We start from the raw sequence: 27,599 nt of genomic DNA, 5'->3' as shown, positions 1-27,599 counted from the left end.
GATAATCCTGATAGTGAATTTATTATTCAATAACCCAGAATGTGATCAGGGTGTCCTCTGAACACTGGAAAATATGTATTTGGCTAAATACTCGTATCAAACCCGATGCTCAGGAATTTTCAGCCTCACATGTGACTGAATGGAAATGACGATAAATGATGTAAAATATAAATTTGTTTAACTGTTATTATGGATAAAATTTAAGTCAGAGAGAGTCTGTCTGTTAGCAAGAAACAGTTTAATGGAGGAAATAACATCATGAAAAGAAAAATCTTGTATATAGTTCTTTTGTTGATCAGACCGACAATTAACAGATTTTTAACTATATGATGAATCAGAAAACAAATAAAACATAAAACTTGGGAGTTTAATTTATAACCTGTCTCCACTTCAGTATGAAACTGCAATGATGTATCAGATCAGTCAGATTAGCTGCAGCGTCCAATCAATAACTGATGTCCAATAAGGGGGCGTGTCGGCCAGTAAAAGACTTCGGTGAAGGCTGCTCTTGTGTTTCCTCGCTCCTCAGAGATCCCTCCTCGCTCCTCGCTCCTCGGAGCAGATATAAGAGACTTGGGACTCTTGTCAACATGGCGCACCAAGAACAACTTCCTGTTCAGACAAGGAGTGAGGAGAGATAAAATAAGAGACTTGAGACGTCTCAATCAGGTTTCAGTCACATTTTCCCTTTTGTGTGTTGTGTGTTCAAACCACTTGTGAAACTTTGATGGAGGAAATAATGAAGATTGTGAAGATTTATGGCAGATTATTTCCATAGCTTCTAAAGCACAGCACCTGATATGAACACAGCAATAACTAACTTCCCACAACTCCCCAGATTATCAGAGCAGAAAACTGCAGAAAAGGTATTATCTCACTGTAGGAATGAATTTAGATTTTAATTTGTCACAAATGTCACAAATCAAGCAGAAAACACACACAAAAAAATCAACTAGTGAAAATGAATCAGTACTTACTCGTTTGCAGCCTTTCCTGCTATTTTCCTCAAGAAAATCTTCTTCACAAAAAGAAAAAAACAACAACCTCTGAACAACCGCTGATGAAACTGAGACTTTAATGACTCATTTACGTGTGTGTGAGGAGAGCTAACTGGACATTTGGCTTTATAGACACCCTGTGCTTTAGTCTAATTCTGACAAACTGACATTCTTGCATAATCATTTGCATCTGACGGGTGCTTGACTCTGAAAATTTAAAAAAAAAAATAGATTTAGATTAGTAAATTGTATCTTTTTTCCCCTTTATACGATTAAGACAGAGTTCCAGTCCTTTAATTATACAGCTTTTTAATCCAACTGGCTCTGTATTTGATGATAACCGGGTGATCTATCACCTGTTCTTCTTATAACTTGTGTCCAGTCACGCAAGTTTGAGGATGTGGTTAACCTTTCAGAAATGTCTATGATGAAACTGTAGCGTCCGTGTCTGTCGATCCTTCTGCAACTTCTGAGTTAACTGTAGATAAGCAGTCCATTAATCCTCCTGTAACTGAGTCTGTTGAGGTTACACCGTCCGGTCCTGTCACCTTGCCTGTTGAGTCTGATACTCAGCTAAAGGTTGGCAAGGAGCAGCTCAGAGTGCCGATCCCTCTTAGCTAAGTGTTTTGCAGCAGAAGAAAGAAGAGATTGGTACTTTTCATGTTGCTTCCTACTGGGAGGATGGTATCCTCGTGCATAAGTGGGCTCCGTCAGCCAACGGCAGTGGGTGTAATACTACCTACCAGATTGTTGTCCCTTTTGATGACAAGGTGCAGATACCGGGTTTAGCTCATGACAGTGGTTCTGTCTGGTCACCTGGGGATTCCTAAAATCTACTATAGGTGGCGGTGGGGCGGCTGTGGCTCAGGAGGTAGAGTGGGTCATCCACTAATCAGAAGATCGGTGGTTTGATTCCTGGCTTCTCCAGTCCGCATGTCGATGTGTCCTTGGGCGAGATACTTAACCCCTAATTGCTCCTGATGGCTGTGCCATCAGTGTGTGAATGATTAGATTTCCTCTGATGGGCAGACTGGGACCTTGCATGGCAGCCCATGTACCCATTCAGCGTATGAATGGGTGAATGTGATTTGTAGTGTAAAAGCGCTTTGAGTGGTCGGAAGACTAGAGAGTCGCTATACAAGTACAGTCTATCTACCATTTATTATAGCATATTGAATCATTTCTTCTGGCCTGGTTTGAAAAGTGATGTTTCTAAATAAACTCAGATAAAACTGAAGTTATTGTGTTTGGCTCTAAACACCTTAGAAACACATTATCTAATGATAAAGCTACTCTGGATGGCATTACCCTGGCCTCCAGCTCCACCGTAAGGAATCCGGGAGTTATCTTTGATCAGGATATGTCCTTAAACTCCCACATATAATAAATTTCAAGGACTGCCTTTTTTCACTTAGGTAATATTGCAAAAATCATTATTGCAATTCCTTATTATCAGGCTGCCCTAACAAGTCTCTAAAGACTCTCCAGCTGGTCCTGAATGCTCCTGCTCATATACTGACAAAAACTAGAAAAAGAGATCACATTTCTCCCATTTTAGCTTCGCTGCATTGGCTTCCTGTAAAATCTAGAATATAAGTTGAAATCCTTCTCCTCACCTACAAAGCTCTTAATAGTCAGGCACCATCATATCTTGAAGAGCTCATAGTACCTATTACCCCACTAGAACGCTGTGCTCCCAGTATGCAGCTTACTGGTGGCTCCTCTAGAATGGGAAGCAGAGCCTTCAGCTATCAGGCTCCTCTCCTGTGGAATCATCTACCAGATTGGGTCTGGGGGTGCAGACACCCTCTCTATGTTTAAGAGTAGGCTTAAAACTTTCCTGTTTGATAAAGCTTATAGTTAGGGCCGACCAGGCTCGCCTTGGATCAGCTCTTAGTTATGCTGCTATAGGTCTAGACTAGAGGTCTAGGGACTTCCCATGATGCACTGAGCTCCTCTCTCCTCCTCCTCCTCTCCATCTGTATGCATTCATTTACCATTACTGCATGTCACTAACTTTGCTTCTTCCACAGAGTTTTTTGTGCTTTCTCATCTCGCAGGAAACCCTGGGATCCAGGATCCAGGCTGAGTCTTTGTGGTCCTGTTGGCATCCTTCCAAGGCTATTGTTGCTGTTATTGTTATTGTTATTGTTATTGTTATTGTTATTGTTATTGTTATTGTTATGATTGTTGTTATTCTGTGCCCCCGCCCCCCTTCCCTCTCAACCCAACTGGTCAAAGCAAACGGCCGCCCACCAAGAGCCGAGTTCTGCTTGAAGTTTCTACTCATTAAAGTGCTTGCTCTCTCTCTCTGTAAAATAAAGAGTACAGTCTAGACCTGCTCTGTGTGAAAAGTGCCCTGTGATGACTTTTGATTGTTTGATTGATTGATGTTCTTTTATACAAATGAAAAAGGGCAATCCATTTGCATCGATGCACATTCAGCACTTTGTGAGTGCCAACCCGAAAAGCAGACTGTTGGCAAGTTTATCAGCTACTCAAAAGCAGCAGCCAACCTAAGGCCCAAGTCTTATACTGTGACCATCGATGGGGAGGAAAAAGAAGGGATTATTTTCCTTGCAACCAGGAATGTTGAGGTGAGTGAGGAACTCTTATTTAATTACGAAAAGTCTTTTTGTGGAGATGCAGACCTCGCTTGGCTGTCTTAGATTTTCTGCAACCATCAGCCTGCCGAGAGCTCACCAGACACTGTGACCCAAAGCTCATCTGTAAAGTAAAATCTCTACAGAAAACAATAAAGTGGAGTCTGTCTCTGTGTTTATGGTCTTGTACGAAACACAGGTATAATTTAAATGAAGTTTTCAATGAGAGTTGTAACATGGGGCTGTCTGAAGCCCAGTCTCACACTCGGTGTCCCTATCTGGTCACCAATGTTACTAAGTTAATTTAGTACAGAACAAATAACTTATTTTAATTTCAGTACACAGCCTTCTTTATTTGGGGAGAATTATCATTTATGCTGAAAGACTCAGTCAACTGTGAATTCTACCTTTGATAAATTAAGTTTTTCTTTTCAGAACTGTAGAAACATCACCTTTATTAATATCAGGGGCACCGCTTCCCATTATTAGTCATATTTAACTGTGTCGGGAAGAAACACAGAACAACTTTATCAATCCAACGTCTGATTTAGTGTGTTACGATGCAGTGATCTAATTCTCTGCTTGAATTGAAGCTACAGACAACGACATGCTAATAAAGATATATTCATTGAACCTAATGATGAACAGTGAATAAATGAACCTGAGTTAAAACCTTTGGTTAGGTTAAAAATAAAAATGTAATCTTTGTTGGCTATACAACCATTAACAGGGCCTCACACAAAGTTAACAATCATCAGTGCTGCTTGATTAAAACACACTATAGTTATTTAACAAACTTACTTTTCCTACTAGCTGACATACTTTATAACTACTAGTGTTAATTCTTTGATTATCAAAGTACTCCTTCATACATATCACACGCCTACTAAGTTATATAGAATTTATTACAATTTAATAGATATCAAAATAAGAAAACATTATATATCACATTGGCAGAGGTTTGTTTTCAGCATTCAACCTCACTGTCATTCATTTCAGTTGGGATTGTCCCACACAGTTCAGAGAGAGTTTGGGGTGATAAGATGGTTCTGTGAGGAGTCAAAATCGACACTTTAATGTGAAGAAAGAAAGAGTCAAGCACAGAGTACTATTTCCACCCCCTCACAGGTGTGTATGCATGCAAATGCTAATGGAGGACTGTCAGATACACATAAGGTGAGGCCACCAGATGTCCAGTCACTTTCTTCTGAGACTCTCCAGAGAGGCTCATCGGCTAACAAGAGATCCAGTCTTCTAGAGAAGCGTTCACATCTTCACTGAAGATTTCTCCTGCTTTTGTTCCTCTTCTTTTTACCAGCTTGTTTCGCTCCAGAAAAATGTCTCCCCAGGGGTAAGATAAGATCAATTTCATAGTTCACAATGTAGTTACTTAAAAAAAATAATTTATTCCATTACATAAGTTTTTAAATTCAAAAGGTCACTTACCAACCTGAGATTTTAAGCAAATTTGCCAATGGTTCCCAGACTAAGGGACCAAATTAAGAGGTTAGTTTATATGTACAGTAATACTTATGAAGTCCTTTTTTAACAGAATGTAGTAAAACATTATTTTCTTATCAAGTTAAAACAGAGTAAACAAGCCAGAGACAGAATAACAGTTTGTAAAAGTCATGATAATAGTTTCACATATTTTAAACATGGCTGGTCACATCTTTTGCATAATGACTGACTAATGACCCTATTCAGGTGAAAATGAAATCATTGGGTCATTTACCCAAGCTAAGATTTTAAGCATATTTGCTGAAAGCTCCTGAACTTCTCCCTGAGTAAGCTTTAAATGAAGTGAAGAATGTCTTTTTCTGTTTCCAGTAAACCCAACAGGCACTATCTGCTGTGTCCTGTGTGCATGAAAACCCAGGAAACCCTTTCAGTACATCTGCGCAGGGTCTGCATGAAGAACAGTACAGCAGAGGCCATTGAAGCAGAGGTGGAGAAGGCAAAGAGGGATGTTCATGAACTTCTGGCATCTGGCAGGGTGTTTAGTTACGTGCTCCTTCGCCAAATTATGGATGATGCTGATCCACTCAGCAGGTTGGTGGAAGTCTTTTTTCAAACATCACTTCTTGTTTACTCTCTGAAATGTATTACTTATTTTTTTAACATTGTCTAAATGATGTTTTCTTTTTTTTAATTGAAAGGCTGATTGAGGAGCTGCAGCGTCGTCACATGGCGGTGACCGATGTCCCTCCACCACTGCCTAACGCCAACGTTACGGCGAGACCTTCCACCAGAACAACCACACAGCCACCTGAGAGTGCGGCTCCTGAGACTGGTGAAAGTGTGCAGACTAATGACGCCTCTGTCAGCAGCAGCGAGACCTTTCAATGGTGAGAATCTCAGTTTCACAACTTCACTGATGTTTGTTTTTGATTGTGAGTCACATGAATCACAAATATGCACTATTATAACAAAACACTTTTCCCACATTGCAGTAACCCAGATGTGCAGTGGAAGAACGCGGCCAGGAAGCTCATGGCAGAGAAAGGTCTTTATAAAAAGCACTCTCTGAACTATCCATTGCTGAAAGACTTTGGCACGTACCTGAAGACAGACCTACACAATGAAAACTTCAAACAGGAGGTGAAGACTGCCATAAAACATTTTACATTTATTAAAAACGTCTGACTATCCAAGTAAAAAAAATAGTGATCAGAAGGTAATTTAACATGCTTTTTTTTTCCAGGTTGAAAATGTGGCTCGTTTCCTGTATTATGTGGACCCACAGGCACCATCCCTAGAGTTCGTCAGGAACAGAGAAAAGATCCGGCAGTACCTTCGTGAGCTCTCTGAGGCAAAGCTGACAAAACAAACCCAGCAGAATTACCTCAAGAGCTTGAAAAGGTTGGTAGCATTTGGTGTTTTTATTCATATAATGTCAACACTAGACAATAAACATAATTTATATACTTAAAAACTTGTACTTCCTCTGACAGATTCCTGGTGTACCACACTGTCAACACCAACTTGAAGCACGAGGATGAGGCTCTCTATGGGGATTGCAAGCACTTCATCGAGTTCATCGGGTCTCTACAGAAAAGCTGCTCCAAGCAAGTGAGCAAAGAGATCACCCAAAAGAGGTCAGTTTAGTTGTTCTCGCCCATTTAACTGGATTACGGTATAGATGTGTGAGCAATGGGGCAAGTAATGTTATGATTTGTTCATATCTTTTTTTTCCATAGGCACGGCATGTTGACTGAGAATCGTCAACTAACACCACATGACTGCTTGGCTGTGCTGAGGGCTGCCAGGAAGGACTTCTTGGCAGTTATTGGGAAGGTCGTAGCAGACAAAAGTGCAACCCTGGAGTTGACTGAGTGCGGCTTTGTGGTGTACTATCTCCAGGCAGTGGTGACCCTGAGACACCTCCAACGACCAGGCGTGGTGGAGCACATGACTGTGAGTATTATTGTGCTCTTTTTGTCTACGTTGTTAGTAAATTTCACCTGACATTTTTGCAATTACCCTTTTAATTAATGTGATACCCTTGTTTTGTGCAGGTGCAGGAGTGGATCGTCAGAAACAAAGACACGTCAGGCAACACAATTATTGGTGTAAAGGAGCACAAGACCGCTGCACAACAAGTGGCCACGTTTGCCCTGTCACAGGAGGAGGACTTGGTAAGTTCATCAAGTTTCCTGTGCGAACCTGTTCAAAAGCAGAAATGAATCTTTATTCCTATTTCTCCTCTGCCAACAGTGGTTTGACATGTACTTCACACGGGTGCGGCCACAACTCTTGAACTCCAAGAAGCGCAGGAGGGATGACACGGATGACACAGAGGAAGAGGAACGGTTCTTCATCTCCACCACAGGGAGGCCAATATATAATGCCTCCAATGACTTGAACCGGCTGCACTCAAAGTAACCAACATGTACTTCTATTAATAGCTGTCTCAGGTCTCTGGTGAGATTTGTTAATAAATGTCATTAATATACTGTTTAAACTTTGATTTTAGATACAACCTCGAGCCAGTGACCAGCCAGATGGCACGCAGAGTCTTCGAGACGGCCACCAAGACGATGACAGACATAGAGAAGTCTCTGGTGGCCAACTACCTCACTCATTCCACTGCAACGGCAGAAAAACATTACCGCATGAAGCAGACAGACACCATTGTGAGGGCCAGTCAGCTACTGTCTAAGCTGGCTGGTGACTCAAGGTAAGCATGTGTTATATTTGTCAACAATTAATACAATCAACAATTTGTAGACATAATCAAACACACCATAATTTATATTAAGGCACACTGAACACTTTTCTTATACTCTTCTTCTTCTTCTTCTCCTTCTTCTCGTATCTAGTGTTGAGTCTGCAGATGAGGGCCCCAGTCATGGTACCCGTGGCACTGCCCACGATGCTGCCGACAACCCAATCTGTACAACAAATGTGCAGATGGACGTCCGAGCAGCATTTGACAAACTGCTGGAAACACACCCGGTGACTCTGGATGGGGACGTGCCAGACAAGACTGAGCGCCAAAAGGTGTCACCTGACTATCAGCGGCAGCTGTACGAGCGTTGGCTGAAGGCTCAGATGAAACTGCGCGTGCGGCATGTTCTCGGTGAGTATTTTCTCAATATTTAATTTTTTTCAAGTAACAATGCAATGTACATGATTCAAAGTTGTCAATTATATTTTTCTTAACTAACAAAACCTTTTAATTTTTTCTTGACAGCCTACTTCTGCCGACGTCTCCCTACAGAAAAACAGGTCGGCATCTGGATTGTAAAGCAGGGATGGACAAGTAACTTCCCCAACGCTGCCAATATCATTAAAGAGTGGAAGCCCTCAGGATCTGTGGACATGGTTATGGACTCCAAACACATCCAGGAATTTACCAGTTCTCAGAAGTGGAGAGGACTTCTAGTCACAGATGTTGAAGGGAAGGGCAAGGGTGTCATTGCCACCCGCAGATTTCAGTCTGGTGAGGTGGTCTGTGACTACCATGGGAGGGTCATCACAGCCAAAGAGGGCCATCACATACAGAGGAACACCAGTGAGGAGGAGACTGTATATATGTTCTTTTACAGAAATCAAAAAGGGCAGCCCATGTGCATCGATGCACATTCAGCATTTTGTGAGTGCCACCCCAAAAAGCAGACTGTTGGCAAGTTTATCAACTACTCAAAAGCAGCAGCCAACCTAAAGCCCAAGTCTTATACTGTGACCATCGATGGGGAGGAAAAAGAAGGGATTATTTTCCTTGCAACCAGGAACATTGAGGTGAATGAGGAACTCTTATTTAATTACGAAAAGTCTTTTTGTGGAGATGCAGATCTCGCTTGGCTGTCTTAGACTTTCTGCAACCATCAGCCTGCCCGGCATTCTCAAGGGTCAGCGAGAGCTCACCAGACACTGTGACCCCGATGACCCCAAAGCTCATCTGTATTCAAGTCTTTGGACTTTGCTCTTTTTATTTGTACAGTTATATGGGTACACTTTGTAAATATTTGTGCATGATATTATAACCTTAAGACTTCTCTTATTGTCTACGTAAAAGCTCTGTACAGAAAACAATAAAGTGGAGGAGCTTCAACTTTAAATGTCTCTGTGTTTATGGTCTTGTATGAAACACAGGTATAATTTAAATGTAGTTAACCTGTTAACTTAGGTTCGGGAGCAGAACCACGCTTCAACCACACCTCTAATCACCTGCCAAGCCTACTTATGCCGGGTCAACCCATCCTACCCTGTTTGTCTCAGATTTCTCGAGCTCAGACAGGACGCGGTTGTCGCCTAAACGCCAAAACAACTTCTATTCAAACAAGACAAAAGGTAAAGATCATCTACCTACCATGAATCCGGAACTGCTAATCCACCGATTCAGACGGCGATCCGTTTGACGATCTGTTCGACACCGGTCCACCAGACCCGCAGCAGCACCCAGATCACAGCCAAACACGCCGGCGTAGTCGCTTGAGGTCGGTGGTCAGCGTACCTTAGCCCTGTCGGCGTCTCCACCATTCAAGCTTCACCAACGAGATCTCTCCGACTCCAACAGCCGACTCCTTCAGCAAGGATCAGACGCCGCGGGCAGGGTCGTAGGAGCCAGCTCCAACCCTCTCCTCATCGGCAGCTGACCCCATCGCCTAGGCTCCCAGCTCCCGGCTCTTCACCACAGTGCACTCGCGGTGCGCCATCAGCTGCGAGTCGGCAGTCTCTGCGTTCTCAAACCGAGCCCAACATCAAACACTGGACTGTTGCTCGCCTCCAACGTTTCCTGCGGAGCGAGGGCATCCCATTTCACCGCAACGCAAACAAAGCCACACTTTTTTGACTGTATTCAGCCTCCATCGACACAGCAACAAACGCCATACCTCCCGCACTTCCGGCTTCCTCATCTGAGCCACCCACCGCCAGTGTTGTCAGCCGTGACGTCACCGGGCCGTCGCTGCCTCAGCCACAGCCTACACCATCAGCTCCCTCTGATGGGGACCAGGTTGTATGTCCCCCTGTGCCTGCTCCCCCTGTTTCTGAATTATCTCAAATGATTTCAGCTTTCTTTTCATCCCTCTCTTCGCAGGCTTCACAAAATCCCTGTGCACATACATCCTTTCATCCCATCATCCCTTCCTCTACCCTTCCTTAACCCTAACCCTCCTTCATTTCCAACTAGTCTATCCTTTCCTCCTCCTCTCCCCTTCCCCACCCCATCCCTTCCCCAACACCCAAATGTATTTTCTCATTTTTGCCAGCAATTTCACCTTCGCCACAGCAGCATCACCTGTACAGCCAGCTTCATCTGTTTATCGCCCTTCTCCTGTCTCTCCTGCACTACGCCAACAGATTCTCTCTAGTAATTACATAGATTTAGCCCAGCTCCTTAAGCCATCGGTCATTGACACTAATCAGATCAGGGGAGTGCAGACAAACTCCACCACTCACTACCCTCACAGTCTAAAGATCTAACCCCCACAGAATTTGCCCTCGCTTTTTCCCTTTACCGTGACGTCATTTGCTCTGCTTTTCCCATACGGAGAGCAGAGCTGGACGAATATCTATCCATCGTGTTCGACATGGCTTTACGCTTTGGAGGGACAGGGTTCAACAGTTACCATGTGCACTTCGCCAACCAGGCAGCTGGCCGAATACAACAGTTTAACTAGGGAACATACTGGGGCACCCTCGACTCAGAACTCTACTGCCGCATATTTGCAGCCCGCACGTACCTCTCCTGTGAGTTATGTGGAGCCCCTTCCCACCCTGCCACAGCATGCACTGTCACTACTCCACCACCTCACTCACGTCCATCTTCCTCACGCAACACCTCAGTCTTCAACCACCTGTCACCTGCCACACCCCCACCTCCCATCATTCCTAGGCCCGTTAACATACGTCCTTCGGTCAATGTCCCCATGCCAAAGAGGGTTGACAGACGCGGAAGTCCGATCCTCTACCAGGGTGGCAGGATGGTGTGCAACAATTTCAACCACCTGGGCTCTTTCCAACTGCTGCCTCCTGCATGTCTGCTCCTTCTGCGGCGGTGCGCATGCCAGGAGCACCTGCCTCCACAATCCAACCACAGCTGCAGACCAACTGGTACAGTACCTCAGCACTCTCGTTAAGGTAAATGTCCTTGCCACCGCTCTACAAAACCATCCTGATAGACAGCTTGTTCATTTTCACATAGATGGCTTCACACATGGTTTTTATACCGGTATGGCAGTTCTCCCTGACATTTCACATGTCTGTCACAACCTCCAGTCTGCTCTTGCAGAACCTCACACTGTCGACACTCTGTTGGCTAAAGAAGTCAAAGAAGGTTTCATGATAGGCCCGTTCAATATCCCTCCTTTTCCACTGTTCCGCATCAGCCCAATAGGTGTTGCCACTCGCAAATACTAAATAAATAAATAATAAATAAAAAAGAGGCTAATTATGGACCTGTCTTGCCCACACGGCTCACACATTCCAAGCATCAACAGCGTCATTCTCAGCCCGGATTTCTCCATGCAATACGCAACCATCGACCATGCCATCACTCTCATTCGGCTAGCAGGACATGGACCTTGGCTTTCCAAAGTAGACATCACCAGTGCATTCAAAGTTTTGCCCATTCATCCTGACTTCTGGTGTTTTTTCGGCGTTTGCTGGAAGGGGGCATATTATTTTTCCGTGCGCCACAGGCTCCCTTACGTTCTCTCAGACAGTTTGACAACATAAGAACAACTGCATATGGGTTCACAAGAGGTGCAGCAAGAGAAGATTGCATCATTCCACTCAGAAAAAGTACCTTCAGCCAGTCTGCATTCTCTGTTAAAGCTGCACTAAACTGGAATTCCATCCCAGTAATTATTAGAGAACTGGACACGTTTAGTTCATGTAGAGCTCATTTAAAGAAATGGTTAATTCATATTCAGCTCTGTCAGCACTAAGACTTAGTTCAGTCTGTCTGTGCTGAACTTCCCTTGCTGTCTACTGTCACCTGTCGCTATCTTGCTGTCTTGCTACTGCCAGTCTGCCTTCACCTGCATGCATGTCTTTTTGTGGTTTTGCTTTTATTGTGTCAGACTAATTTATGTATTTTACATACTGTGCATGATTTTTGTATCTGTGCTTCTGCTTTGCATGTTCTAGTTAGTGTCTAACAATGCAGCTCAATGTGGTCTTATTCAATCTACTTTTCTATTAACATTAATATCTTCGTGTATTTATTGTCTTGCATATCTTGTATCATGAGTCTCTGTGTTGCATGTTTTAAGGATGTCCTGAATGGTATTTTTTATTAATATTATTTATGTTCTTCTTCTTTAAAAAATTAGGAGTACATATATAACTTATGGAGCACACTGAAAAATGTTCAAGTAACAGTTTCTTAAATAAAACAATTCATTACATACATATTTACAATTTATCACATACATATTTAAACTCAGTGTGTGTGTGTGTGAGTGGGTGTGTGAGTGTATGTAAATCAAAATTTATGTTGTCTTTATGGGTTTTTGATTATGGCAAAAATCATAATCATGATTATTTTTGTTCAATATTGAGATCACGATTATTAACATGATTACAGTCATTTTTGCCAAATGCCAATGTTGATATATGCACATATTTTTTCCCACTTGGCTAAGGAGACTATTACACATGTAATCATATATTGTACTAGTGATCAAGAAAGACTATAGCCTATATGAGAGAAGAACTCAGGAAGACCAGCTCAGCATTAAAACTTTACTGGACCTGCCATGAGGGTGGAGCAGCAGTTTTTTTTTTTTTTTTTTTTTGTAGTTTATTAGACAGAGAGGATCGATGTATAGGATTTAATCATTGGTTCACAGTCCGAAGCGGAGGGTGGCAGTAATGCACTTAATTTGCTGTTTGCCAACCAAACAGAGGAGAATAAACGTTTTTTTCCCAAACAGAGTGGACCATCCTGTCAGCCGAGGTGTTTCCTATCTGTGCAGCCGAACACAGCAGCTCTTCCACGGACTGTTCCTCCCTGATGGTCCCAGTGTTTGTTTCGCAGGTTTCACTTCACTGTTTCACTTCTGAATAACAAACCGGGGCTCAGTGGTCCGGTTGGATCCAAACAGTGAGCTGGGTCTAGCTCAGAGGCTAGTGGAGGCTAACTGGTTGTGCTTCTTTCCGGTCATGCTGCAGCTAACGCTCTGCTAGCCTTACGAGCGTCGCCACTTCCGGTATCCGTTGTTTCAACTTTAAATCCCTTTAGCGTTTTATATACTTTTATGGTTGTAAATTGTAGTCGCACAGTGCGCAAGTAAATTCTTTTTCCACTTCGCACACATTCATTTTTAGGTACAAATGTGAGTCAACTTCCAGAAAGTCTCAGAAAACACTGTTTTATTGACGTGATTGGTGCTACTGGTGGCTCGATTACTGTGTGTGGGCATTGTGACGGCCTGACGACGTCATCACGCAAGGTCATAAAACAGCCGGCTTGGACGCGACACTCCGCACCTGGTCACATTGTCGAGGTAAGAACTGGTTTCTTCTCTGTTAGCATGAACTCTTTGTTAAGTTTACCGATGCTTTTAGTAATAACTAACTCTATGTGGTGAGGTTAGATGCAGGCGTGGGCTAAATTTCACGCACAGCTTACTTTTGTCTTATAAAATGTAGTCCTTACACACATGGCTGACGTTAAAATAGTACGACAAAATACAAAAAGCAGTGTTAATAATGTGAGATGGATTAAAAGATTTATTGATGGTTTGTCATCAATTATCAGAATTTGTGCTCATGTGAATCGTCAGCTAAAGCCGTATTCAGACCAAACGCCGGTAGTACGGCTCGGCTGCGGCCATTTTGGTGCTACTGTGGACTGCGGTGACCTATTGTTTTGCGAACTGCCATTGTGAAGCCTCGAGTGTAGCAATATGGTCATCGCCATCTTGGATGTGGCCGTCACCATGTTTGATTTTTGGAGCCGGAAGTGACCCTATTTGGACGAGGGTGTGCTAACTTAGTTAACTTAGTTAGCACAGTGCATTTACAACCTATGGTTAACAGTGATAATGCTAGTGTTCGCTAGCAAGCACTAGCAAAAAACAGGCCTAACACTGTTAAACAAAATGCACTTACCGAAAAAGTTGATAATCGGACTGATTGATGGATATTTACTAACATCTAATTGCTTATCAAGAGTGTTTGCAGGCGACCACGATGATGCAGTTAATTTTAGTGAACTGAACACATTAAAATAGCATCAGCATGTTGCTCTAAATCTTATGCTAGAATTAAAGGTTTGCTTTGTTAGCCTGCTACCAACTAGCTTTTGTGCTAGTCTGTGACTGACAGACTGTATTGCATATAATTGCCTGTCTGTAGGATTTTCTGTGTGTGTAAATTGTAATTAGAGATGCAGATTCAGTTGTGTGTTTTTGTCTTGACCATCATGTATAAGTTGTGAGATGGTGAGTTGGCTAATTTCCATGTATTGATTGATCAAATGTGTTATCAGGATACTACTTTGTTGATCATGTTTTTGAGAGAAGTTATTGGTATGAGAAACAAAACATTTTATGTAGATACAGATGTGGATGTTTAAATATTTTATCCTTTTTTCTAACAGATTATTTTATAATATACAGCATGGCTTAAATAAAACAATGTGTATTCTTTAATTTACAGATATCCGACTCTCAGCTGTCACAAGCGATTCATCTGCACTATATCTGTGATTCTCTGATCTACAACAACTATACATACAAATAGTTATTTAATTTATGAAGATACACATAACCTATTGATAAACGACACACACTTACTGATTTTACACACACGAGTGCGCGCGCACACACACACACACACACACAGTTTTTTTTAATTTTTATAAAAGTTGCCCATCTACTGCCAAGGAAAGTTGAATCAATTTTGTGTTTGAACAGGCTGCGATGCTTTCTGTGTAAAGGTTTAATAAAAACTAACTTTTCATTGCAGACGTCCCATGTGAAGTCCCACCGATGTGCTCAGGAGGCCAAGCAGAGGATTGCGGAGCGGCAGCCTTGGACCCCTGGGCCGCCCGTCCCCGAGTTTGTTGCTCGTATGTATTAAGTAGTTCTTGAATATTTCAATAAAATGTATCGATTTTTCAGGCATGGGTTGACAGTCCTTACTATGATCTTCATCCTAACAGGGTGCGGTACTGGTTACCGCCATCGTGTGTGGAGATGGTGAACTTCTGAGCTGACCCACCGTCCCATCAAGTTTGTCACTCCAGCACAAAATTTAACACAAATGGTTAATGCAGGTTTAAAGATTAGAAGAACTGATCATGTTTCACATCTGAGTCAGGTCTCCCGTACATGTCTGTGGCGGAGCACCTCCCTCTGCATCGGTTGGAGCTGTGGTGCCATGACGGTGTAAGTTCAGCATACTTTGTTGTTGTGACATGTAACATGGAAGAGTTTTGTATCCTCATATGTCAGATAAACACATGTGATTAAAGTTTGCTGTTTGACTGTTTTTCAGATGCACCTCAGCGACACCGAGGGCATGCCGGTCATGGTGGAGCTGCTGTGGGATGCTGCGGTCCGCCAGCTGGTACCCCCTCCACCTGAGCCTCCGGTGTCTCCCCGGACGTCACCGCGTGCCAGGGTTTCCCCCAGGCTGGTTGTGATGGGACACGTCCCCGTGCCTCATCACAGTGACCCCTGGGAGTGACGGTCTACGGTGAGACAGTCTGTCATCCCGTCCAACCCTGTGTGGTTCAGCGGTGCCATGGAGAAGGTTTCACCTTCTTCTGGCTCTGACTGCACTGCTGCTCCAGCAGCTGGCCAGGTAACTTTCCCACAAATTATATGTGTCTACTGCTAAGAGCTAAACATGAAGTCAGCCGAGAGGTGTTGCCACAAGGAGCAGAGGAGGAAAGCGGCAGATTGGGGTTTTGTTGTTTTTTTTAAATGATAATGATGTTTTTGGTATATCTTGGTAACGTATACAAATTTAATGAGTGTATTGTTTTATTGACTTTTTTGTCCTTTGCTTTTCTTTATAGGTGCTGGCAACACCTTCACCTGCCCGTGTGATCGAGTCTGCCTCCAGCCCAGCAGTGCAGCAGGTTTGTCTTTGTTTAAATATGAGACTTGTTATTGATAACAGACATCATCAACATTTCTTCCCCTATTTTGTTTCTTAGTAAAACCTCATCTTTACATTTCTCAGGTGGAGGCGGCAGTCCTGTGGAGGGGTCTGTGGTGCTGTTGTCTGCTGGTGTGGTGCCAGAGGTGGTGGGGAGGAGGTTGCTGCAGCTTGCTCTGCCATGCTGATGGAGTCCATCGTCGAGGAGGGAGCACAAATGCCACAGAAGATCAGCCAAGCTAAGTCTAGTTTTTCTCCTTGTTTCTCTGTTTCTGATATTAAAACAGTTCAGTTAGATTCCAACAGCACTGATGTGGCAGCAGTGGTAAAGAATAGCAGAGGAATTACGCTAGTAAAGGTTGTTAGGGGGTCATTTCACCAGGGAGACGAGCGGTTTATGGATTGTAGTGTTTGGCTATAGCTTTGGTCAGCTTAGCCAAACACACGGTGAGCAGTGTGTTCTCATGGAAGACACATGATCTGGATCGTGCGTTGGTTGTAGGGGATGAGTTGTATAGCAGTTTGCGTGACCATGGCGTCTTTATGCATCAGTCAGGTCTTTTGTCTGTTCCAGATTTGCCACAGCAGTTAGTGATTGATTGACAGGTACGTAGGTTTACGTTTGGTGAAGTAGGCGTGACTGAAGGTGAACTAGTTGACTTTGGTGTGTTCATCAGTCTGCATAATGGACTGGAGAGGATCCTCAGTCTGTACAGCGAATGTCTTTTGACACTGTGGTAACCCTTCTGCCATCATCTGTGAAGATGGACGGTTTGCTGTGGTTGACAGTCACTCTCACAGTAATTTTGGCTTGTTACACTGCAACGGTACAAGTGTGGTTTTGCACGTCTTGATGACTTGCACCACTACATCTGTCATTTGGCAGACAGTGTCAGTTCAAGTCAGAAGCTGTACGAACTGTGTGGTGTTAGTGGTTGTGTAAGTCCAGTGCTGTCTAGTGTTCCTGTGGAGAGTCATGTCATTGAGATGAGTACAGAGCACCAGAGTCTAGTGTTACTGAGCACAGGAGAAATGAGGTTTCTGCAGGTGTGTCTGAGTGTGTTGTTAGCGTAGCTGCGGGTCTATCAGTGTCTAACATTTCTGTTCAGACTTTAGTCATTGAGGTTAGCAGCAGTTCAGAAGAAGAACCAACAAGAACTTATGGCAGAAAGCGCAAGATTTCTTCTCACACCTGCATGTCAAAGAAATCAAAGAGGTTTGATGTAGAATTTATTAGTGCTGTGAGGAATGAGGAGCTGGTCTTCTGTCCTCTCAGTGTAGATGTTTGTCAGGTTTTGTGTACAAAATTAAATGTTGACTTTGTGAAGGTCACTGGTCCAGTGTCCAAAGAAGTTGGGTTGACAGGTGTCCCGTGTAGGAATGAGAAGATCGTGGCTGATGGTAACTGCTTCTTCAGAGGCGTCTCTCAGGTTCTCTCAGGAAGCACCATCGTAAGATTAGACTGGCAGGATGTGAAGAACTGGAGAGGAATGAGGGTAAATACCAGAGTATTGGAGGAGTGAATATTCCTCTGTGTTAGAGTACATTCAGATGATGAGAACTGTTAACACTTTGGCCACAGAGGTGGAAATACAGGTCACAGCAGATTGGTTAGGAGTTAGTGTGTGTATGTTTTATGGTGGACGTTTGAAGTACAGCAGTGACAATGAGCATTAATGAAGAGTTCATTTACTTAGAGAACATCATGAACAAGCATTTTGAGAATGTTTGTGTTTGTAAGCCTGGACTACAGACTGGTTACGGTTATTGTAAACTTAGTGAAGTGACAGGTTACAGTATTACGTCTAGAATGAAGGATATTGTAGACGGTGACGAAGCAGCAGCAGGATGTAACTGAGAATTTGTAGATTATGATGAAGGTGTTGATAGTGATGAGGTTGTGAACGATGCTACTGAGGTAAAATCAAGTAGTAAGTCTTTGAGGAAGTTTTTGAAGAAAAACTGAAGAAAAAGACACAGGAGAAATTGAACATGTTAAGGGAGAAACGTCAGTTAAGGATTAGAAAGATGTCTTATGAAAATGTGCTGTTTAGAAAAAAGGGCGAAATTATGGAGTGTAACAAACTATCATGAAAATAAACCACATAGAGAGTGTTAAAGCCAAGAGTAAAGTAAAGAGTTTGGTGAAATATAGAGAGAAGGTTAAAGGAAGGAGTAGAGAAGTGATTAATAGAAAGTATCATGATAGTTCAGAGTTTAAGCAGCAGGTTATTAACAGTGTTGGGTTTAGTAGGAAGCTGAAGACAGAGAGGTCAAAAGATTTCAGTTTTGTTATGCATCAGGTTTTGGAGAAAGTCAGAGATGGACCACACTTTGTGTGTTGTGTTTGTCATCGGTTGATGTTCAGATCTCAGGTGCTGAGTTGTGATAGTTGTGTGTGTAGTAGAAGTTCAGTAACAGCTGGTATCGCAGACGTGCAAACGTAGTGAGAAGTTTTTGCATAAATGTTGTGATAACTGTGTTGTGTCCTGTCAGTTAGTTTCATCTAGAGGTCAGCTCTGGATGTCACAATAAGATTAGTAAAGGTCAGATACCAGCTGAATGTTGGGTTAATACCTTGATGCTTGATCCTCTTCCACCTGAACTGGGATGTTTGAATAGTTTAGAACAACACCTGATAGCTCTGCACAGCCCGTTTATGAAAATGTTGGTATTGTCTAAAGGAGGACAGAGCGGAGTACATGGTCCGGTAACATGTGTTGTCATGTTGTAGCATAGAAGGGTCTTTGCTGCAGGTGAAGTTAAAGCGTAAATTGATGTATGAAGGGCATTACGAGTATCAGTTTGTGGATATTTCACGTGTAAGACAGGCACTAGAGTATTTAAAGAGGACTAATGTGTATTACAAGGATATTGAGTTTAAAGAAGAGTGCGTAAATGAGTTTTGCAGGCAGACAGATGGGTAGAATGAGGAGGATCAGCCAGTCAGTGAGGATGAAGCTGTTGTAGAAAAGGTAGCATCATGTCAGGATGATCAGGTTGTTAGAGACGGTGAGGTGACGGCTCAGGCAGGTGGTGAAGGAGGAAACATCAGAGATAATACAAGATGAACTGTTACATGACAGACAGCAGACCTGCATGTCTCAGGACACTTGTTGTTGTTGCCTGTTGATACTGGTCAGGAAGCATTAGACCAGTATTTTCATGATATTGTAAACATTGCGCCTGCAGAGGGGAATAGTCCAGTCAGGGTGCTTTCTGACCACATGAGGCTAAATGTTTCCGTGTTGTTTCCTCTTGGTCGTAAGACTTTCCATGACAGCCGTTCATATCGCTTCACATTGTCGCGTTACTTTAATAACAGGATTATGCATGTGGATGGTCATTTTACGCATAATATAGAATACGTTTTCTTTTCCCAGTACGTCAGAGATAGATCGAGTGTCGTCGAGTGTTTCTGTGGCGTTGCGTAAGGGCGAAGGAGGACAGAAGTCTCAAAGGATTAGTGTTCAAATGTTGATGGACGAGGAGTCTTTTGAAGCAGTTGTTAAAGTTCGATGAGGGTTTTAGGTTTCTTAAGCCAATTAGAGGAACTCAGTCAGTTCACAAGGACATCTTAGCCTGCGTACGTCAGTTGGGGATCCCGACGTGGTTTTATTCATTTTCATCTGCAGATCTGCGTTGGCAGAATCTCCAGACCACTACTCTGAAACAGGAAGGCAGAACGCAGACTGTAGAGGATTTGGAGTGGGCAGACAGGTGTGAGTTGTTGCGTCAGTCACAGCTGCGAGGATGTTTGACTATAGATTGATTGTTTCCTGAAAGAGGTTCTCATGTCTCCTTCCCAACCAATTGGCAAAATTATTGATCACTTTTATAGGGTAGAATTTCAGCAGCACAGTTCTCCTCATGTTCACTGTCTGTTTTGGATCGAGGGTGCTCCCCAAACTGATAAAAACACAGATGAGGAGGTGGTTGAGTTCATTGATAAATACGTTACATGCGAGTTACCCTCAGATAATGATACGATTGGACACTGTGTCATCAGTTCAAACACACTCTAAACGTCATCCTAAATCACGCAGGAAAAAGAAAAGAACATGTCGGTTTAATTTCCCAAAACCTGTTTCATCAAGGACGTTTGTTTGTAAAGACGAAAGATTGCAAATGTGATCAGAAGGTGAAGGAAACCATGAACAATCCTGGATCAAAAAACAAGCCATTCTGTAAGTGTTTTGATGATGATTTGATGCCACTTTTGGCAGAGGGCACAGTATAATTAGCAAAATGTTAAGAGAGCTCAGGAAGAAGAAGTGAGTTATGTGAGTGATGAGCGTTTGTTTCAGGCATCGATCAGGAGATCTGTGAAGAGGCTTTAGAGGAGAATGGAAAGAAACAGCGAGGCGGTTTATAGGAGGGGGGTGAACCAGGTCTGGGTAAATCAGTACAGTAAGCAGTTGTTAAAGTGCTGGAATGCAAATTTGGATATTAGCTTTGTCACCGACACCTATGCGGTCGTCATTTATATCATATCTTATATTATTGAGTAACGCCCAAAAAGAAGCCAAGTCTGGAGAATGCTCCAGACTTGGCTTCTTTTTGGCCCAGAGCCTATGCATGTCTTTGTGACAGATGATGCAGCGACAGGGAAAAGTCATTTAATTAAAGCTATTCAGTACGAGGCAGGGAGGCTGTTGTCAACACTTTGTCATCAACCAGACGATATTTGTGTTTTGTTAACTGCTTCATACTCTTTAAACGCAGCAACAATTCATCACACACTCTAGTTTACCTTATACCCCTCTGGGTGAAGATAAACTAAAATCTCTAAGAGCAAAATTTAGTCACCTCCAAATTTTAATCATTGATGACATCAGTATGGTTGATCTGTTGTCCACGGCAGGTTGAGGCAGATTAAGCACACTGGTGACTTTTCCCCATTTGGTAATGTTAGTGTGAGAGCTGTTGGTGACTTCTATCAGTTGCCTCTGCATAACAGTCAGGTTGGTGTGAACCTGTGGTGCCACTTTAGTGTAGCGGAGCTGAAAACAACAGTCAGGCAGAAGGAAACCTTCATGTTAGAGATCGACATTGACTTGTTGAAATCACGTGAGACAGGGGAAGACAGCTCGGCCTTGTTTATTTTCCCAACAAATATGCAAGTAAATGAACACAGTTTCAATAAGTTGTTTGCCGTGTGTCCTGATTACATCAACATTGAAGCTAAAGATTTCATAACAAACAAGAAAACAGGGAAATTGGAACGTGGTACTAATAATAAAGCACCGGACACAAGTTTAGAACAGACTTTGTTTGGCCAAGAATGAGCGTGTGATGTAAGAACGTGGATGTTGAAGACGGTTTGGTCAATGGAGCATGTGGCACAATCACTGACACGGATTTTGGTAAAGATAAAACATTTCCTCTAAATGTTAAATTTGATGATGATAAAATTGTCTTACAGAGGAGGCAACAGGGACTCTACTGCTATTGATCCAGAGAAGGAGAACGCCACTAAACACGGTTGTGTGCGTTTACAGTTTCCTCTGAGGTTAGCGTGGGCTAACGTGTACTGTTCACAAAATTCAGGGCTTAACTGTAGATGAAGCTGTAGTGTCATTGAAGAAGGTGTTTGCACCTGGGCAGGCGTATGTAGCTCTGAGTGGTGTTAGGGCTTTGTCTGGACTGATCAGGGATTTTACAGAGAAGGCCATGGACAGCATGCCTCCATTTTTAATTGAACAGCCAAAGCCTTCAATAAAGTTTCTCTGTGTGTTTAATGAACGTTCAGAGTTTAAGTCGCCTCCTGTCAGCCTCACTGTATTGCTGTCACAGAAACATGGCTCACTGCACAAACCTCATTAAACACTTTCCACAGTCGTCCTCGAGGTTTGTGTGACACCAGCAGTAATATCTACAACATGGTGGAGCTGGTTTGTGCTGTTTAGACGATGTGGACTGTCAGATTCTGCAGGTACCCGACTTAAATCTGCAGTGTTTGGTGTGTCTGTGTAACACATTAAACATATTGATGGCAGTAGATTATCGTCCACCATCTTATCCAAATTCTTTATTTAAACATAATGTGGGGAAGTTACTTGATTGGTTAAATCCAATCAGTAACACGATTGTACTAATGAGAGACTTTAATGAAAACATTTTAAAAGAATCATCAATTTGTAAATTCATGGACCAAAAAGGATTTAAGCAGCATGTAACACAAGAAACTACAGAGAAGGGACATTGATTGATCATGTTTATGTTAAAACAACACAGTATGATGAATGTGCAGAGATGCAGTTTTGGTGTTAAAGATGATCAGGGACAGTTAGACGACATAGAAAGTTTGTTTGTGTTTGACTTTGAGGATGTGATTCAATTTAGATCAGGATTAAGTTAATTTGTCTGAGTCAATCAGCTACATCACAGTGTCCCAGTGTTAACATGTTCATGTTGTAGTTGTGTTTATCTGTTGGGTTTTAGGAACACACTGACCTGTGTGTGACTGGTTTTCATTATGGATGTTGTCTTATTTAGTGTGGAGTTTGTCCAACTGGTCAATCATGTGAATAAATTTTAGATTTTGTTATGTATTGTGTGTAATATGTGAAAATGATCATGAAATGGAGATTTTAGATTTATTTATTATTAACTTATTTCTTTGACTGTGAAGATGTGTTAGTCTCTGTTTGCCACATGACAGCTGTTGGTCTCTTTTACAACTTTTAATGTTTATTCCTGCATGTTTCAATTCATGTAACCTTTATTCCTGATGTGTTTAATATGCAACAGTTTTAATCTTCAGTGATTTTAATATGAAAAGGTCAATGTCAATTGAACAAATGTATCTTAAAAGAAACGGGCAGCCTTCATGTTGTCTGTGTTTCACATCCTTATCAGTATCTTAGACAAGATACAGCAATCCAATAACTACATGTTGCTATAAACATAACAGGAACAGGAAATTATTTTTATTTAATAACTCTATTGTTATGCTCTAATGCATTTGAGACATTTGTATTTTTGTCATTACAATGTACGACATGAACTTCAACTTCAGTAGTTTAAATATGAATTCTTCCTGTTTATGTGCAGGAACTATTAGTAAATCTGTTCTGGCACCCGAAGGCCCAGACTCTTTATTCTGCACGCCTGAGCTGCCAAACAGGACAGTTAAAAACACACATTATTGTCATTGTTGTTATGTCTCCATGCTCTCACCTCTCCTTTGTGTCCCCACTATCTTATGTTTTCTCTCTCCATCCTTTTAAACCTCTACAGTTTCAAGTAAGGTTGCAGCAGGGGACTAGATCTGACCCCTTGTTTGCATAGTAAATCTAAATCATAATAAAAAAGTAATTAATTTAAGTCAAGTTTTCAATGAAAGCTGTAACTTGGGGCTGTCTGAAGCCCACTCTCACACTCTGTGTCCCTATCTGGTCAGCAATGTTAATTTAGTACAGAAGAAATAACTTATTTTAACTTGATGGTTGCCAACGGTTCCCAGACTAAGGGACCAAATTAAGAAGTTAGTTTATATGTACAGTAACACTTATGAAGTCCTTTTTTAACAGAATGTAGTAAAACATTATTTTCTTATCAAGTTAAAACAGAGTAAACAAGCCAGAGACAGAGAATAACAGTTTGTAAAAGTCATGATAATAGTTTCACATATTTTAAACATGGCTGGTCACATCTTTTGCATAATGACTGACTAATGACCCTATTCAGGTGAAAATGAAATCATTGGGTCATTTACCCAAGCTAAGATTTTAAGCATATTTGCTGAAAGCTCCTGAACTTCTCCCTGAGTAAGCTTTAAATGAAGTGAAGAATGTCTTTTTCTGTTTCCAGTAAACCCAACAGGCACTATCTGCTGTGTCCTGTGTGCATGAAAACCCAGGAAACCCTTTCAGTACATCTGCGCAGGGTCTGCATGAAGAACAGTACAGCAGAGGCCATTGAAGCAGAGGTGGAGAAGGCAAAGAGGGATGTTCATGAACTTCTGGCATCTGGCAGGGTGTTTAGTTACGTGCTCTTTCGCCAAATTATGGATGATGCTGATCCACTCAGCAGGTTGGTGGAAGTCTTTTTTCAAACATCACTTCTTGTTTACTCTCTGAAATGTATTACTTATTTTTTTAACATTGTCTAAATTATGTTTTCTTTTTTAATTGAAAGGCTGATTGAGGAGCTGCAGCGTCGTCACATGGCGGTGACCGATGTCCCTCCACCACTGCCTAACGCCAACGTTACGGCGAGACCTTCCACCAGAACAACCACACAGCCACCTGAGAGTGCGGCTCCTGAGACTGGTGAAAGTGTGCAGACTAATGACGCCTCTGTCAGCAGCGGCGACACCTTTCAATGGTGAGAATCTCAGTTTCACAACTTCATTGATGTTTGTTTTTGATAGTGAGTCACATGAATCACAAATATGCACTATTATAACAAAACACTTTTCCCACATTGCAGTAACCCAACTTTTTCTAATCTATCTTCTCATGTTACATTCAGCACAAACTACAGATGTGCCAATTTGGCTTTCAACAGGTTTTGTTTTAGTTAATGTTTAGTGTGTGTGTGTGTGTGTGTGTGTGTGTGTGTGTGTGTGTGTGTGTGACCAGGCCTCTGCTTTTCTTCTCACTGGATCATCATTTCACACTTCTTCTCTTCGTCTTTCATCACAGGTCGATGTCTCTGAAGAAGAACACACATTTGAGTACAGACTTGATAATGAGTCGACGTCTGGGATCAACCAGCTGTGTCTTTCCTGCCTCCTGGCCCCTGCTGACTCGACCTTTTTGCTTTTGATTGAATGCAACACCCCCTCCTGTCTCTGCCCCTTGACTTCACCTACCTGAGAGTCCGTCCCCCCCCCCCCCCTTACTATGCTGCCTGAGAGTCTCCCTTAAAATACTGACCCTTGATCTTGTATGCAAATGCCCTCCCTTCCTACCTTTTGGTTTACCATTTGTCGATCACTGGCTTGATCTTACTGTATATAGTCAATCTACTGACTGAGACCAGCTCTGGGTCAGTAAGCTCACCGCATTTCCAGAATGCTGTTAAATCACTTCCACCACAGCAAACTTTGAACAAGGACTTGAGTGATTTTCTTCAGCATCTCCAAGATGCAGAGGTACATCCAGCCCAGCAGGGATGAAGTCAGCATGTACTTCCTAGTACAAGAACATGATCTGGTTTGTGCAGTACTTTAAGACTCATCATAACTTGGCTGATATCCTGATTTGTGCTTTCAATAAAAATAGTTCAGACTTAAGAAAAATGAAAGAATTCAGAGTTGGGAGTGTCATCTTTTTAAAAATGATCTTTTTCTCTTGTCTCAGCTGTATCAGACAGTGATCACATGGACGATGCTCCCCATTATTATTACTCAGACTAACCACATGTGTATTTTGTTTTCTCTGTCCTGCATGTCCTGCTGCCAACAACCACTCCGATCTGCATCTCCAACCTTCTGTTCCTCACAGCTGATGAATCTGTAACCAGCACCCGGTCAGAGCAGGTAACGGTATTGTTTCCCTCTGTTCTGTGTTTATGTCTGATAAAGGAATTTGTTGAGGCAAATACTCAGATCTCTCCTCTGTGTTCCTGTAATCTACATCTTCAGCAACTCTCGTCGATAGATGGCAATCATGTGACAAGGGACCCACGAGGCACGCTAACATGCCAGAGGCATGGACTGGTGCGAGGTTTACAACTTCACGGATTTTCAAGGGCCGTTTGCGTTACCGCACTGGACGCCTCGCGTTACTGCCATACCCCATCCCCCCCGGCCGACCCGCCTTCCACACGGCGGCGGACACCGCCCCGCGAAAACCCGGCGATGCACGAGGCGCCGCGGACGAGGGCCCCGCGAGGCGGGCCGCACACCGCGCTTCCAGCGGGGGCGAGAGGAGGGCGACGGGGCGACTGCTCCCCCAGCCGCGGCACGAGCCCAGCCCCGCTTCGCACCCCAGCCCGACCGACCCAGCCCTTAGAGCCAATCCTTATCCCGAAGTTACGGATCTGACTTGCCGACTTCCCTTACCTGCCTTGATCTAACATGCCAGAGGCTGTTCACCTTGGAGACCTGCTGCGGATATGGGTACGGCCTGGCGCGAGATTTACACCTTCTCCCCCGGATTTTCAAGGGTCAGCGAGAGCTCACCGGACGCCGTGACTTTAATGACCCCGAGCTCATCTGTATTAAAGTGTACAAGGACATTTTTGGACTTTGCTCTTTTTATTTGTACAGTTTTATAGGTGCACTTTGTAAATATATTTGGGCACTTTATGATAATCTTAAGACTTATTGTTGAAATAAAATCTTTGTACAGACAACAATAAAGTGGAGGTGCTCTAACTATCTCTGTGTTTATGGTCTTGTATGAAGCACAGGTATAATTAATAAGTCAAGTTTTCAATGAAAGCTGTGTTGTGGAAATTGTCTCAAAACACTTAACGTACATATGAAATAATACACAAAACACTGCCGGGTTGAAGTTTATTATTGTACAATAAGGAGACAGAACACACAAAGATTTGCATCAGTTCGTCTCACCAAACGAAGAGGAAATCTATTCTATTATAGTGAGAGTAGGAACAGAGAAATGATCTGTGATTGGTCAAATCATACAAACTTGTGGATTATAACCAATGGCAAACAAGGTATACATTTACATGCCCATGTATGCTAGATAAGAACCACATCTCCCAAGGACACAGGAAGGCAAGAGCCCTAACCTATATGTGGCCTTTGACCCTTTAACCTGTCCTGTTTCCTCCCAGACCCAGGATGTTACCTTATCTGAGCCTAAACAAAAATGGAAAAACACATTCCTTCTCACAAGGACATGCACACATTAACAAAGCAAACGATCATCCTTGCACATCTCTGCACATTAAAATAATAAGCCAACCCTTTGATCTTTCATTACAGCTGTAGCATGGATCTGTAACATGGGGCTGTCTGAAACCTACTCTCACTGTATCTCTGTATCTATCTGGTCAGCTGTCTGTGCTAATTCAACTTCTCTAAATAAACTCTTAATTTTAATGTTATTCAACATTGTTATGACCCTCTACAAACAGTCAGTCATTTCCCACAACGATAAAACAACTTTATTAACAGAAACAACAACCAAGTAACAAAAGCTGGTGAGTCGGCCAAAATTAACAAAAAGAAGAGACACCCAGACCAGAACACAAAGGGCCGTAGGATCCTTTAACTAACTCTTGTGTCATGCATCTCTTAAAATGGAAGATCAGGTCAGTGAGAGACGTCAGAAACACTGCTGGCTCTGATCACTGCAGGGGTAGACCTGGGCCACCATGTCACATTTTACCACAATTAAGTAAAGTAATTAAACATTTGATTTCTTAAATAAAACTGTCGTCATTTGTAGAGCAATGTATAGTATAGAACCCCTGGTATGTAAATTATTTTAAAAAATTATAATTGTTATTT

At 42.5% G+C, this 27,599-nt stretch overlaps 1 long non-coding RNA gene across 2 annotated transcripts; it reads left to right on the top strand.

Moving 5' to 3' along the window:
- Window positions 1-12,827: 12,827 nt before the first annotated feature.
- LOC122983178 lies at window positions 12,828-15,741 on the top strand. 2 transcript variants are annotated; one of them, XR_006403605.1, is made up of 6 exons: window positions 12,828-13,263; window positions 13,382-13,560; window positions 15,026-15,128; window positions 15,222-15,291; window positions 15,380-15,447; window positions 15,557-15,741. It is a non-coding gene; the product is annotated as an uncharacterized LOC122983178 (long non-coding RNA). The 2 variants fall into 2 exon arrangements; XR_006403604.1 differs by having other exon boundaries at window positions 12,829-13,263; window positions 15,222-15,447.
- The last annotated feature ends 11,858 nt before the right edge of the window (window positions 15,742-27,599 follow it).

Source organism: Thunnus albacares, chromosome 5 (genome assembly GCF_914725855.1).
Source record: "Thunnus albacares chromosome 5, fThuAlb1.1, whole genome shotgun sequence".
In the NCBI taxonomy this organism is placed as follows: domain Eukaryota; kingdom Metazoa; phylum Chordata; class Actinopteri; order Scombriformes; family Scombridae; genus Thunnus; species Thunnus albacares.
The sequence above is the reverse complement of the archived record's forward strand: the minus strand, read 5'-3'. Positions and strand labels throughout refer to the sequence as shown.